This window comes from Lonchura striata, chromosome 1 (assembly GCF_050655825.1).
Source record: "Lonchura striata isolate lonStrDom1 chromosome 1, ASM5065582v1, whole genome shotgun sequence".
In the NCBI taxonomy this organism is placed as follows: domain Eukaryota; kingdom Metazoa; phylum Chordata; class Aves; order Passeriformes; family Estrildidae; genus Lonchura; species Lonchura striata.
In genome coordinates, this window is record NC_140703.1 from 64,901,561 (window position 1) to 64,913,853 (window position 12,293).

At 41.8% G+C, this 12,293-nt stretch overlaps 1 protein-coding gene across 1 annotated transcript in view; it reads left to right on the forward strand.

Annotated features, from left to right (window-relative positions):
• The window catches only part of FAM124A (family with sequence similarity 124 member A), a 41,355-nt gene that overhangs the window by 13,002 nt on the left and 16,060 nt on the right, over positions 1-12,293 (forward strand). The gene's annotated exons all lie outside the window — the stretch shown is intronic.

Consider the following 12,293-nt stretch of genomic DNA (forward strand, 5'->3'; position numbering starts at 1 on the left):
TAGTACCAATGAGGTTCCAATTCCAGTGTTTAACAAATGAATAATCTTTTCACTTTCTGGATTTAGGCCACTGGACAATGGTTTTCCACAGACATGCCAAGAACGAGTTAAGAAAGACTTTGCAGGTGGATCAACTACAGTTTCTATCACAGTAGCTGAGCAAACTGCAGGACTTTGCACCAATGCAAAGTTGTACAGGAATTCCAGACCCCCCCCCCCCCCCCCCCCCCCCGTTAGAAGTAAAACCTCATTGGCTGCTAAATGGCATTGGCGGGATCATTCTGTGTTTATTTCTAGTACTTTTTTTCTCTGAGCACAAGGCAGCAGCTATTGTGGTCAGTGTACTGCTTCAGCAGTTCAAAGCCCTGCCTGGTGGATTGGTTGGAGCTTGGGTTTTAGGCAGCCTCTCACTTCTTGTCTTCTTTGCCCTTGTGCCCCAACCAAAAATGCCTTTTACTGGCAGCATTCATCTAATATTTTTAGTTTTGCACAGCAGGTAATTTGGGGAAGAGTAACAAAGTTTGCAGAGCATGTGTATTTCGGCAAGAAAAGGCAGCAGGTGCCTGCTGTGTGGGTTCTGGCTGTTGTCAGGGTAACTGTGTGCCACTTTGCCTTGTCTTATTGAGGTGAATAAAAAGTCACACAAACCTGTCTGCAGAATGATGCATCTGGAGGTATTACAGCTTTCAAAGGTTCAGCAGTATGATTTCAGTGAAGGGGAATGCCTTTTTTATTTTTACCTGAATGCTGGTGTATGTAGTTACTTTTTCCTTTGTTCTTTAGGAGGAAGAGTGCTTTGTCTTGTTGGGATATTTTGCCTACTGGTGTGCTCTTCATTAATCTAGGAAATGTATTAACCTTCATTTTCTTCATATTTTCAATTACCTTTTCAATTAAGGTGTTCAATTACCATTAGGAATCCCTAATAATATATGAGAGAGAATTGTGCTAGGCACTTTACACCCACAGAAGGGACCTTTACCTAAAGTACATAATGCCAAAATATGAAGACTGTAAGTGGCACTTGGATACAGACAGTCAGAATCACAAAGAAATAATTAATTAGTGTTGATTGGCACAGTAAACAACAGTATCCATACATCATAACTTTAATTATCTTCAGATTGCTTTGAGCTATGTGTTTCAGAGATGATTTTCAACTAGGGAGGAGGAGTTTTGATGGGGGATGCTGATTGCCTTTTCTGCTTAATTTTTGCATTGACAAAAATGACTCTTCAGAAAGACCCAAACCAGAAATGGATGTTTTGAAACATGACTTTTGTCATTTGTAATATTCACGAAGGATAAGAGAAAATGGCCTCAAATTGCACCAGGGGCAGTTTATATTAGATGTTGGGAAAAAATTTCTTCACTTCAAGTATGGTGAAGCATTGGAACAGGCTGCCCAAGGAAGTGGTGGGGTCACCATCCCTGGAACTTGAGGATGTGGTTTAGTGGTAAACAGGGCAATGCTGGGTTAATGATTGGATTCAATGATCTTAGAAGTATTTTCCAAAGTTAAGGATTTTATATTTGAAGTATTTCACACCTAGTCAGACCTGGAGCCAATATAAATAGATTGTCTTAGAAATAATTGTGGAAGTGAATTATTTTTTTTTTTCTTAACCATTTTTACCCTGGCAGTCAGGTAACTGCTTGGATACACATTTGTACTGGTCCAGTTAAGCTGGTAAATGAAATATAAAAACAGCCCTATAGGATAAGATGCAAGTTTCTAGAAGAGTTAGGAGCATTTGAAATTGTAGAACCCAGTATCTCAGTGAGGTAAAGGGCTTGTCACTCACCTGCTTTGCAGTTGGAAAGCTGGTAATTCACCTTCCTATGCTCCCCTGCCTTTCCTTTAGCAGCTAGAAAACAATCGAGTCCTTGTAGGGTGTTCATATTCTTTTGTGGTAAACCTGAGAGTTGGGATATTAAAATTTTTATTTCCATGTTGCACATACCCATATTCCTAGCCCATGGAATTTCACCCGCTTTCTGGTTCTGGAAATTGAACACAAGAAAGTTTGTTTTGGCAGATATAAAAAATATGGGTTACTGCACATGTTTCTTTTTAATAAATGCTCTGTTTGATATTCTGTTCCTACACTGGTGGAAATTCAGTTTGTTTTGGGGGATTTGGTCAAGGTTTGGTCAATATTTTGTCAGTGTCATCTGCATCAGCTCCCCAGGTGACCCTGTGGGAAGCCCACACTAGAGCAGGCTCCTGCCAGGACCTGCAGAGCCTTGAAGAGGGGAGCCCGCGCTGGAGCAGGTTTGCTGGCAGGGCTTGTGAGCCCACGAGGGCCCATGCTGGAGCCCGTCCCTGCAAGCTGGCACGCCACAGAAGGAACCCATGCTGAAGCAGTCTGGCAAGAACTGCAGCCCATGGGAAGGACTCATGTTGGAGAAGTTCATAGAGGACTCTCTCCCATGGGAGGGAAATCTCAGTGAGATAAACCCTGGAGCAGGGGAAGGACTCCTCTCCCTGAGAAGGAAGCAGCAGTAGAAACAATGCGATGACCTGACTGTAACCCCCATTTCCCATCCCTATGTGCCACTGCAGGGAGGGAGGTGGAGAATTGGGAATAAACTTAATCCCAGGAAGGAGGGAGGGGTGGAGGAAGGTATTTTTACGATTTGTTTTACTTCTCATTATCCTACTTTGATTCTGATTGCTAATAAATTCAACTAATTTGCCAAAATCATGTCTGTTTTGCTCATGACAGTAAGTGGTGACTGATCTCTCCCTGTCCTTCACTCATGACCCTTTCATTAAATTTTCTCTATCCTGCCCAGCTGAGGAGGAGCATGATGGTGTGGTTTTGGTATGTACCTGGTGTCCAGCCAGACTCAACCCACCACAAAATGCCTTGCAACAAAAGCACAGGGAGAAATGTCTTCCTGTTATTTGTGTATAATTTCAAAATCTGTCTTCAATGAACTGTTAAAGGTGGTGAAAATTAACCAGCAGCAGCAGGAGGAGGAGTGGGTCTGATTTTGGCTCTGAAAAATCTGTCACATAATATAGTTGCCTGCTTTAAGTTAGGTTAGTCCTAACTGATTCTGACCCACTGGGTATCTGCTGGACTGGGTATCTTCTAAGTCTATTTCTCCAAACAACCTAATTTAATGAGCATAAGGATGTAATTATATTATTTTATTTCTTTACAAAGATATACTGTAGTATTTTGTTTCTTATTTCCATAGAGAACAGAGATGCTTTTACAATGGCTGGCAATAAACTGTATTAAATACAACTATAAAAACAATTTACAACAGGCTTGCCAGCATCATACTTCATTTCCAGAAGGTGTTATTATAAAACGAAGACTAATTAAAGTATGAGGAAAAATGCAAGAGGAAATTGGACCTAAATCATGTAGAGTCTTAGCCTGCAGCCTCTGTCAGTGTTGCAAATTCAGGTGTTTTATATAGTAATGAAATCTGAAGTGTCAGCTCCTGTGGAAAATAAAGCTGTGGAAAATATGATACATCTGCATATCTTGCCTGGCTCGTGTTATGATGCCAGGGTTAAACTGCAATGCTGACTCCCACTGTGGCAGGGTGAAGAAGGAAAATGTCGCTGGTACGTGCAACCTAGCAGTCTTTGGCTGGGCAAAACCTTTATGTAACTGCTTGTCATCAGATTCCACAGCAATGGAGGACCAAGTGCTTGCATACAGGATAGAAAAGTACAGTGCTGATTCCAGAGAGTTGTGCTTGGAAGTCACCCCTAGAGATGAGGCACAGCCATGTGTAAGGACATGCACAGAAGAATGCATAGCTTGAAATCAAACCTAGATTTGATTTTTGCACTCCTAGTGGTGTTTACCACAAACATAGCATTGCCCTTGTTAAGACTGAGGTTCCTGTTCAAGTTTGTCTGTCTTGGAGTAACCTGTGTATCTTTGTTTTTTTGTTAAATTTAGTTTCACTCATCAGAAACATTAAGCATGCACCAAACTGTGTGTCCCATGGCTTAATTACTTTCTATTGGTTTGGTGCTAGCTTGGGATTTCTGTATCAAGGATGTGCAAGTGTACTCTAAACTGGACCAGAGTTATCAAAACATTGTTTGCAGTTGGTTTATATACTCTTTTCTGACCACATCCAGTCAGGTTTTTTTCCTTGTCATACAGATACAGCAGATGAAAACTGGACTAGTTATTGAAAAAGAATAAAGTGTATGGATGCCAATGTAAATTTTATTCTAGCTTATTTTTTAAGGCCACTTAGTCATAATCAAATCCATATAACCAAGTACATCCTCATTTTTAATGATCCAAACATATTTCAGGAGCATAGGAAATGTTTGGTAGACACTGAGCTATTGATTGCCGTACAGTTGTAGTAAAATCTTAAAGGAAATATGTCAGAGAAAGTTAAATTGGATTATTTGATGATGTGGGTTAAATTTCCCCCTGTGGAAGTGTTACTGCTGCTGTCCCAGAAAACCACAAGGAGCTAGGCAGCCATTTAGTGGGTTTTTTAGCCCTGAGAAATGGGTTGCAGGAAAGATCTTGGCACTCTTAAGTTCAGCTGGTACAGTGATGAGAATGATCTGGAAATTGTTGCTGTGTCTGTCTGAATTGTTAAAACCCAAAGAGGGAAGCTAAAAGAAATAAATCTGTCCCATGGCAACTCCTGACTCAGAGGCACTAGCTGGGGTAGAACAGGAAAAGCCATCTGAGTCACCAGGTCAAATAACGAAACACTTGTGAAGGCTAGAGCTATTAAGGCAGTTTCTACTGAATGTTGCCAATGCCAACAGTTAGTCTCCTCATGGCCATAGTACATTATCATGGGGAAATTTCTTTCATCTGAACTTTTACAAATAAATAAATACTATTTGTCTATTCACGCTCGGTAGAAACTCGGGCATTTGGTAATAGTGTGTGCCCCATTCTAGAGCAGTAGATATCCTCTGTCTGCCTTGTTTTTTGTTGGTACAACATTTGTTGATTCATAGTTTTGGGGAGAAAAAATTGTATCTATAACTTATGAAGCATTCATGAAATGTTTACCAGGTGCTTCTGGTTGCCATCATAGGGGACCAGGATGGAGCACAGACAATGAAGCACGCTTTCTATTCCTGCTTCCCTTTTCCATTAGCTGCTAGCGGGTAGATCTTTTGAGTCACATGCTGCTGTCAGCTGCCAAGTCCAAGTGGGTCATTTGCTGTAATGCTGATATTGTTCATTGTCTAGAGAAACACAAACGTGGCAATGCTCGGCCATGCCTCAGGGTTTGATCCCATATTGTCTTTGGTTGTGTCTTCAGTGTGGATGTTCTGGTGTGACTTCTGCCTCCTCTCTGGCTGGCTTTCCCTGCCACATCTTTGTGATACCAGGAGGATTTGTGTAAAAGCACAGGCTGATGAAAAGAGGTCTGTCTGAAATTTAACATTTTTAGCCAAACTAGTTTTCTGACTGCCACCAGAAGACACAATCCTTATTATTCCTGAATTCTGAGAGTTTCTTTCCAGTATGTTCTGCAAGCTCTTTCAACTTGCATGTAGACCTGACACATAGGAAGCACTGGAAACACTTAGCTGAGAATAGTAAGGGGAAGAGTGCCAGCAGTAAAGCCTTAAATTGTCTTAAGCCCATCATAAAATCACACTTTCAGTTAACTAAAGTACATTGTGTGTGGTACGAAGCTCATTGTTGGACTGAATTTGTTAGCTGCTCCAGTGTGCGGTGTTTAGCGGGGTTTTTTAAGGCAGTGTTCCTTCTGCCCTTTTATAAAAACCACATTTTTGAGAATCTTAGCTCTTCACAGGAGTGGAATTTGGGGAAGACACAATGCCTGTAATCAGAGGACTTTGGAAATTATGGTGTTGGATGCAGTTTTTTACAGCTTTTGATTTACTAGTGGTTGCTGATGGGAGTTTTATTATTTAGTAATTTATTTACATAGTAATTGAATTACACACACAACTTGTAATTGAATTACACGTTGCAGCTCTCTACAGAATCTGGTATTTATACTAAATATCAGTGTCTGGGTTCTTGCCAAGAACTATGATCCTTATCTCTGGTTGAGGAGAGTATTGAAGGCTTCAGTGCTCTCCAGAGGATAAATAGATGATAAGGCTGTTGGGTTTTTAAATTGAAATTCTGATTATTTTTAACAATGTAACATAATGTTCAAGCAGCATATTTTGAGGGAGAACACCATGCACCCAAAATAAAGATCTCATGGAGAAGCCCAGAGCATATGAAGAAAAATCATTATTTACAGGGTGTTTGTAAGGAATTGCCAAGCAATTTACTTGCTTGTAACTATGGTGTGAAAGCACCCACTGTAGGTTCCTAAGTTTGTTTGCATGAAGATCCCATACACTGTCTTCTCAGAGCTGGGAGTCCTTTTTTGCATCGGCTGCTTAATATACAATAAGCACAGCCTCTGCTTTGACATGCCTCCAGGCTCCATAAAGCCTGGGTGGAAAACACACAACCAGTAAAAAGTGTCGGGCTCATGGGATTACACATCCAGAAACACAATATGGCATTCTCATCCTTTCTTTTTAGCCTGTCTTCGAAGGGAAATACAATGTGAACTTGTGCCATCTTTCTTAACAGACACTAACTTCTTACAGGTTTCATTTGAACTGAATGAAATGCACTGGGACAAGAGGGAGAAAAAGTACTAACAGTTCAAGTTATCCTTTTTCCTAACCTGCAGCTGGACAGTCAGCCCACAGGCAACACACACATCCTTTTATACCAGGCACGAGGTGTTCCTTAGCTGCCAGGTAGTGAGGGCATAGGTGAGAAATCTGCAATACTGTGAATGAAGAGATGAGGGAAATGGAGGCTGAGAATGTATCTGTGCCCTAAGTAGTGACTCTGACTCTTTGCCTTGCTATGGACAGTCAGCAGCTTTACTAAAGGAGTCAAAAAACTTTTGGAGGATGTCATGAAAGACATGATCATCATGTAGTTCAAGAGCTTTGCTTCCATAACACTTAACACTTACCACAAAACCACTTCTCATTCATGGACAAGGAGTACAGCAAGATAATGTACTAAAATAAAATAATGTGTGAGGCCAACACAGATTAGGCACCCAAGATGGAAGTGTGTACAGTGGAAAGTGATGGGCCTTATCTGAGGTTTGACTCTGCTTCTCACCTTGGGCTACAAAAGAAGCCCAGGTCAGCCAGCCATGTGCTGGAGGGACATCCATCAGGTCCATTACCTTCCATGGGAGGACTCTGTGCCACAAAAGCTGTGATTCCCATGAAGGAGATGAGGGTCGCATGGCTCTGAAGAGGGCTTAGATGGCACCACAGAATACCTGACTGCAAATGGAAGAGGGAGTGCCAGGTATTGTTGCATTATCAGCTTAAGAAATGTAGCTGTGCAAGTTCCCAGGCCAGCAGAAGGGAACACAGCAGGGGTACATGGAGAGGTGAAGAGTGTGAGATGGCCCCTTTCAACAGCAGCTTAAACTGATCATGGAAAATTACCCCTGGGCAGGTCAGAAGAAGATAACTGGTGAGGGAGGGATGAAAATTCACTGGAGCTGGAACAAAGTGGGGAGTTTCAGCAGATGTTTTACCATCTAACAGCAAAGGTACCACATGTTTAGATCTGCCATTGCCTTTGCTTGGCCATGCAGGGCCTCTGTGGGCATTAAGTGTCGGTTGTTGACAAGATTCATTCCCTCAGGATTGGATGCAGTGCTGTACTCTGAGGGTAATAATGACTCCTTGTAAGACTGTTCATATCAATGTACCAGAGAAGGCTTTTTATCTCCATCAGAGAAATAATGGGCCTAAATTTGAGGTTTTTTTTTTTTTCTCAGGGTTTTTTCTTATTGTTTTTCAGCTACTGGAGGAGTAGATTGACCATTTTGCTGTGCTTGTCTGTGTGCTGGTCTTCTGTGCATTGTCTATGCTTTCTTAGCACGGATGGAAGAGTGAGAGTTGTAGAACATTCAACTGCAGTTCCTCAGGAAAATGATGCTCTGAAAGGAGTGTGAAAGAGATTTCTCCTCTTTGCACTCTGCTGTGTGGAATATCACCTTTCTGCTTGCTTCTGAACATCCTTCCTGAGTTCGAGGTGGTGTGCAAAGCAGGGCAAGCTGAGAAGCACATCATCCAGCAGCCCTGCATTTGTCAGATTCTATTAAACAGCAGGGAAAGAGAACAGAGGAGCTGGTGAATCTGTCACATCCCTCTTGTTCAAAAGATTATTGATGCTGCATAATTCATCAAAGCATGACTGACCTAGTGGCGGGTTCTGCTGCCAGAGGTGTCCAGTTACTCCTTCTGTTGCAGCTGCCCATAAAGCTCCTTGTTTGTGAAAATAACCTCTGACTTTGTGTCTGCCCATGAGCCTTTCAATTAGTACATGTACAAGGATCACTCTTGCCTTGGACTCAGATAAAATGTGAAGGTCCTGTCCACTGAGAAATGCTACAGTTTTGCCATTTCCTTGTGTTTTGCAATGTGATTGAAGTAGGGAAGTACCAATCAATACTTTCTGTGCAACAACAATCCTGGGAAATTTTAATTGGAAATATTATAGTGCCTTTTTATTCTGACATTATTTATACACTGTTTTGGGATTATTTTACATTCCCGCAGTTGAAATATTTTGATTGATGAACAGTGAATAAATATGCTGTTTTGTAATGTTTGTTTTTAAATTATTTCATTACTTCCTAATAGCAGTAATTTCTTGATAATGAAGTACTGCTTGATGGGAGTTGCAGTTCAGAAGCTTGGCAAATTCACCCTGAACCGCTCCTGTTGCCTGATTTATATCTCTAGTACTGCATCATGAAAATTGGTCAAATGGAATTTGAAGTCTTACTGATGTAGCGATAGAGGAATCTGGTCTGTACAGCATAAGACAGGTTCAGGTATTGAATCTCATGAAGCAGCATGCTGCAGCAGAAAATAAAAAAGGAAGTTTGTTTTCCAGTGTTCTGATTCTCAATGCAATATTTCTGGTCAGGAAAAAAAAAAAATGTGTCAAGACATTTAGGTTGGCTATTTCCTCTATGTTTCCCAGATAGAAGATTGAAAATGTACATGGCTAGAAAATTATAAATGTCTGCCACAGTTTGGAAATGCTCTTTGACATGCACAAACTAGGACCAGGAACCAATCTGCCTAAAATCTCACTTCATTACAAATTCAATCCTATCTTACCAAACTTACCAGGTTTCCTTGACCATGTAGACAACTCTGCATTAAATAACTCCTGGGAAGTCTGAGAGTTCTTTAGGTTTACCCTTTGTTTCACCAGCACAGAGTGAGGAGAGACATCTCAGAGAGACAGGTATTTGTATCCTTCCTAAGCTCTGCTATGGGATGAGTTTAGTCCACTGGAGAAGTCTGCAAAATCAGATCTCATCAAGGCCGCTGAAGAAGACTGCTGAAATAAAAAAGTAGTTGAAACACTGCCATCAGAAGGAATGGGTCTTTTCCCAGGGCACCTCCAGAGGGAATGCAACCTGGGTATGCCACAGTGTAAGGGACCAGACAGTCAGGTCATGGCCAGAGTTTTGCTTGAGCAAGGTACGCAAGAGACCTAGGGCCAAAAAGCAAATGAAAGAGGAAGACTTCTCTAACCTAGGATTATGCAGGTGGTGTGGAAGAAAACTCTAGGGACATTTTGCCTCTTGTGTGGGTTAAAGTTAAATGCATACATACTATAGGGAGGAGTGTTAGATCTAGTTCTCCATATCTGCAGATGAGTCTGGCTGCTTCCCAGCTGCTGGGGCTGCTGTCCTGACCCTAGCCCCACTTGTGCCTGCCTTGGGTCAGGAGCCCTGCCTTCCCAGCCAGCAAGAGTGATACCTGAGTCCTTATGGCACCTCTCAGGGGTGGTGGCTGGCCCCCAGCCACTGAACCCATTGCTTTCCACTTCACCCATGGGTATTTGTGCCCCTAGATCACAGAATCATAAAGTTATTTAAGTTGGAAAAGCCATCTAAGATCGAGTCCAAGTCCAGGCAACTTCAGTTTTAGAGAAGTCAGACTTGACAGGACCCACTGCTTTCTCTCAGATTGTCTTACTGATGAAAATGTCCTGGTTTCTGGGCAGGAAGAACCACAGGGCTGGACTGCCATTCTGCTTTGCAGGACTTTCTTTTATCTCAGCTCAGCAATATCACATCAGCAACAAAATAAAAATAATATGTTCAGAAGGACCTATACAATCATAAAATATCAGGACCACCTTCCACTCCCAACTTTAAGAGGTGAAGAATAACAGCTCCACAGCATTTGGGCTGACTGACTGCTTTAACCTCTCATGGGTGATTAATAGTACCGAGCAGAGGAGTAAAAAGTTTAGAATTGTAAAATACTCTTTTGATTCTGGTAGTAATTACCTCTTAGCAAAGTTAGTGCTTTGCCAACTCAAAGAGACCTAATCCCCTTCTGTCATAGGAAGAGAAAAAATGTAATAGCTGTGAGAACCGGGAAGCTTATTTTCAAATAGATGCCTCAGCATTTTGATATTTTCTGTGGGATTAACTAGTAACACAGGAAGGCTGATACATATGCAGAGCTTTCATTTGCTTCTGTAACAATTTGCCCTAGGGCAAATTGAGCTGCATCATGAAAAATGGTGTTGTTTCTCCTCCTTTGTCAGATGAAGGAAAAAGACTTGTTAGCAACATAGAAACAATTTGCAACTCTGAGGGAAGGTTTCTCCTTGCCTCATATATCTGCTTAAGTTTCTCTTTTTCTTACCCAAACAGAAAGGGCTGCCATTTTAGAAGCAGAGAAGCCACGTAATGAAACATGTTAAAGCATCTGTGCTAACATAAAATAGGACCGAAGCTCTTTCTGTACTGATCTGTTGCAGTCACACAGTTGCTGCTAGCTCAAACAACTCTGGCTCCTAAGGCTGGCTTTGTGCTGTGCCTCCGAGGCTGGTTCTGTGAGCATCTGGTACTGACGGGCACAGGCAGCGAGGGCTGCAGAATACTAATGATGCCACTGGCTCCCACAAGGCTCCACTTCTGAAAAATGCTTCAGCCATTCAGTGTCCATGCACCATGCTGAGCAACAGGAGGCTAGAAAACCCATGCTCCGGGATTTTTTTTTTTTTCAATGCAGAGCAAGAAGCTGACAGAAATGATGGCTCTGTGCTTCACATTGTTGTGCCCAGGCTTCTTTCAGAGCTGCAGTCATTTATATGCATAAATATCAAGCCTGTCACTTGTTGCAGGCTTTGATAGCATTTGTATAACAAAGGAATCAGGGAGAGAAAAAACCTGAACATCTTCTGTCCCTTTGAAATAGAACCCTTATAAAAGCCTTAGAAAATGAATGACTGTGTCATTATCAGGTTTCAGGTTTTATTAGATCATTAACTATCCTCTGCAATTTGTTTTCCTTCCTGTTCTGCTGTCTGATGTAGACGACCACAGGAGGATCTCCCCCCACACCCTTTTTGTCTTTCTCCCACACTGTGACTACCCACAGGGGGTATCTCAAAGAATTACCTACCAGTAATAATTGCCACAGGAAAGCCTCTTGCCACATACTGACCCCGTTTCATCTTTTGCTTCAATTTTTTTTTTCTTCCATTAGCTATCTGACAAAGTCACTCCACATCACCCATTTTGTGCAGAGATACGAGAACTCTGCTGTAATTGTATTTCTGATTACTCACTTGGCTTTTCTTTATCTCCCCTAGGCAAGATGCACGCTTGCTATTTGCTCTGCATACCATATCTTTCTGCAGCTTCTAAACTGAGGCTGACATCATGTTTACCAGTCATCTCTGTCTGCAAAGCTATACAGTTGCATCTAAATTTTCTCTGGGTCTTGCAGCTATCCTATATTGAAAGACAACTAAAATACATTACTCGCACAAAGCTACTTTTCCATTAAAGCTATTGGTGAAGTATCGCAAGAATGTTGTTCTGATGCCAGGAGGGAGGAGGGAGAGGTTTGTACTGATTGCTAATAGGAGGGGGAATAGCCTTTGAGACAATCCCCTTATTAAATGTGGTCTGCACAATGAAAAGCTTGGGAAGCTTTTCTAAGGCTTCTCACATTTAGGCTTTGTGCCCAAGCTCAGGGTCTCAGACACGGAGGTGGTTTCAGAATACCACACAAGGGGAACCATTTCAGCAAAAATATCAAGGTTACTTGATTAATTTATTAAACTGTCTTGGATCACCATGCCTCTTTTTCGGCATATAACTCCAGCAGAACAAAGTAACAATTTCTCTCTAGACCTCTACCCAGTCATTGGTCTGCTGGGCTCTCAAAGAAGTTCCAGGGACAAACAAGAGATAAAGCCCCTCTGAAC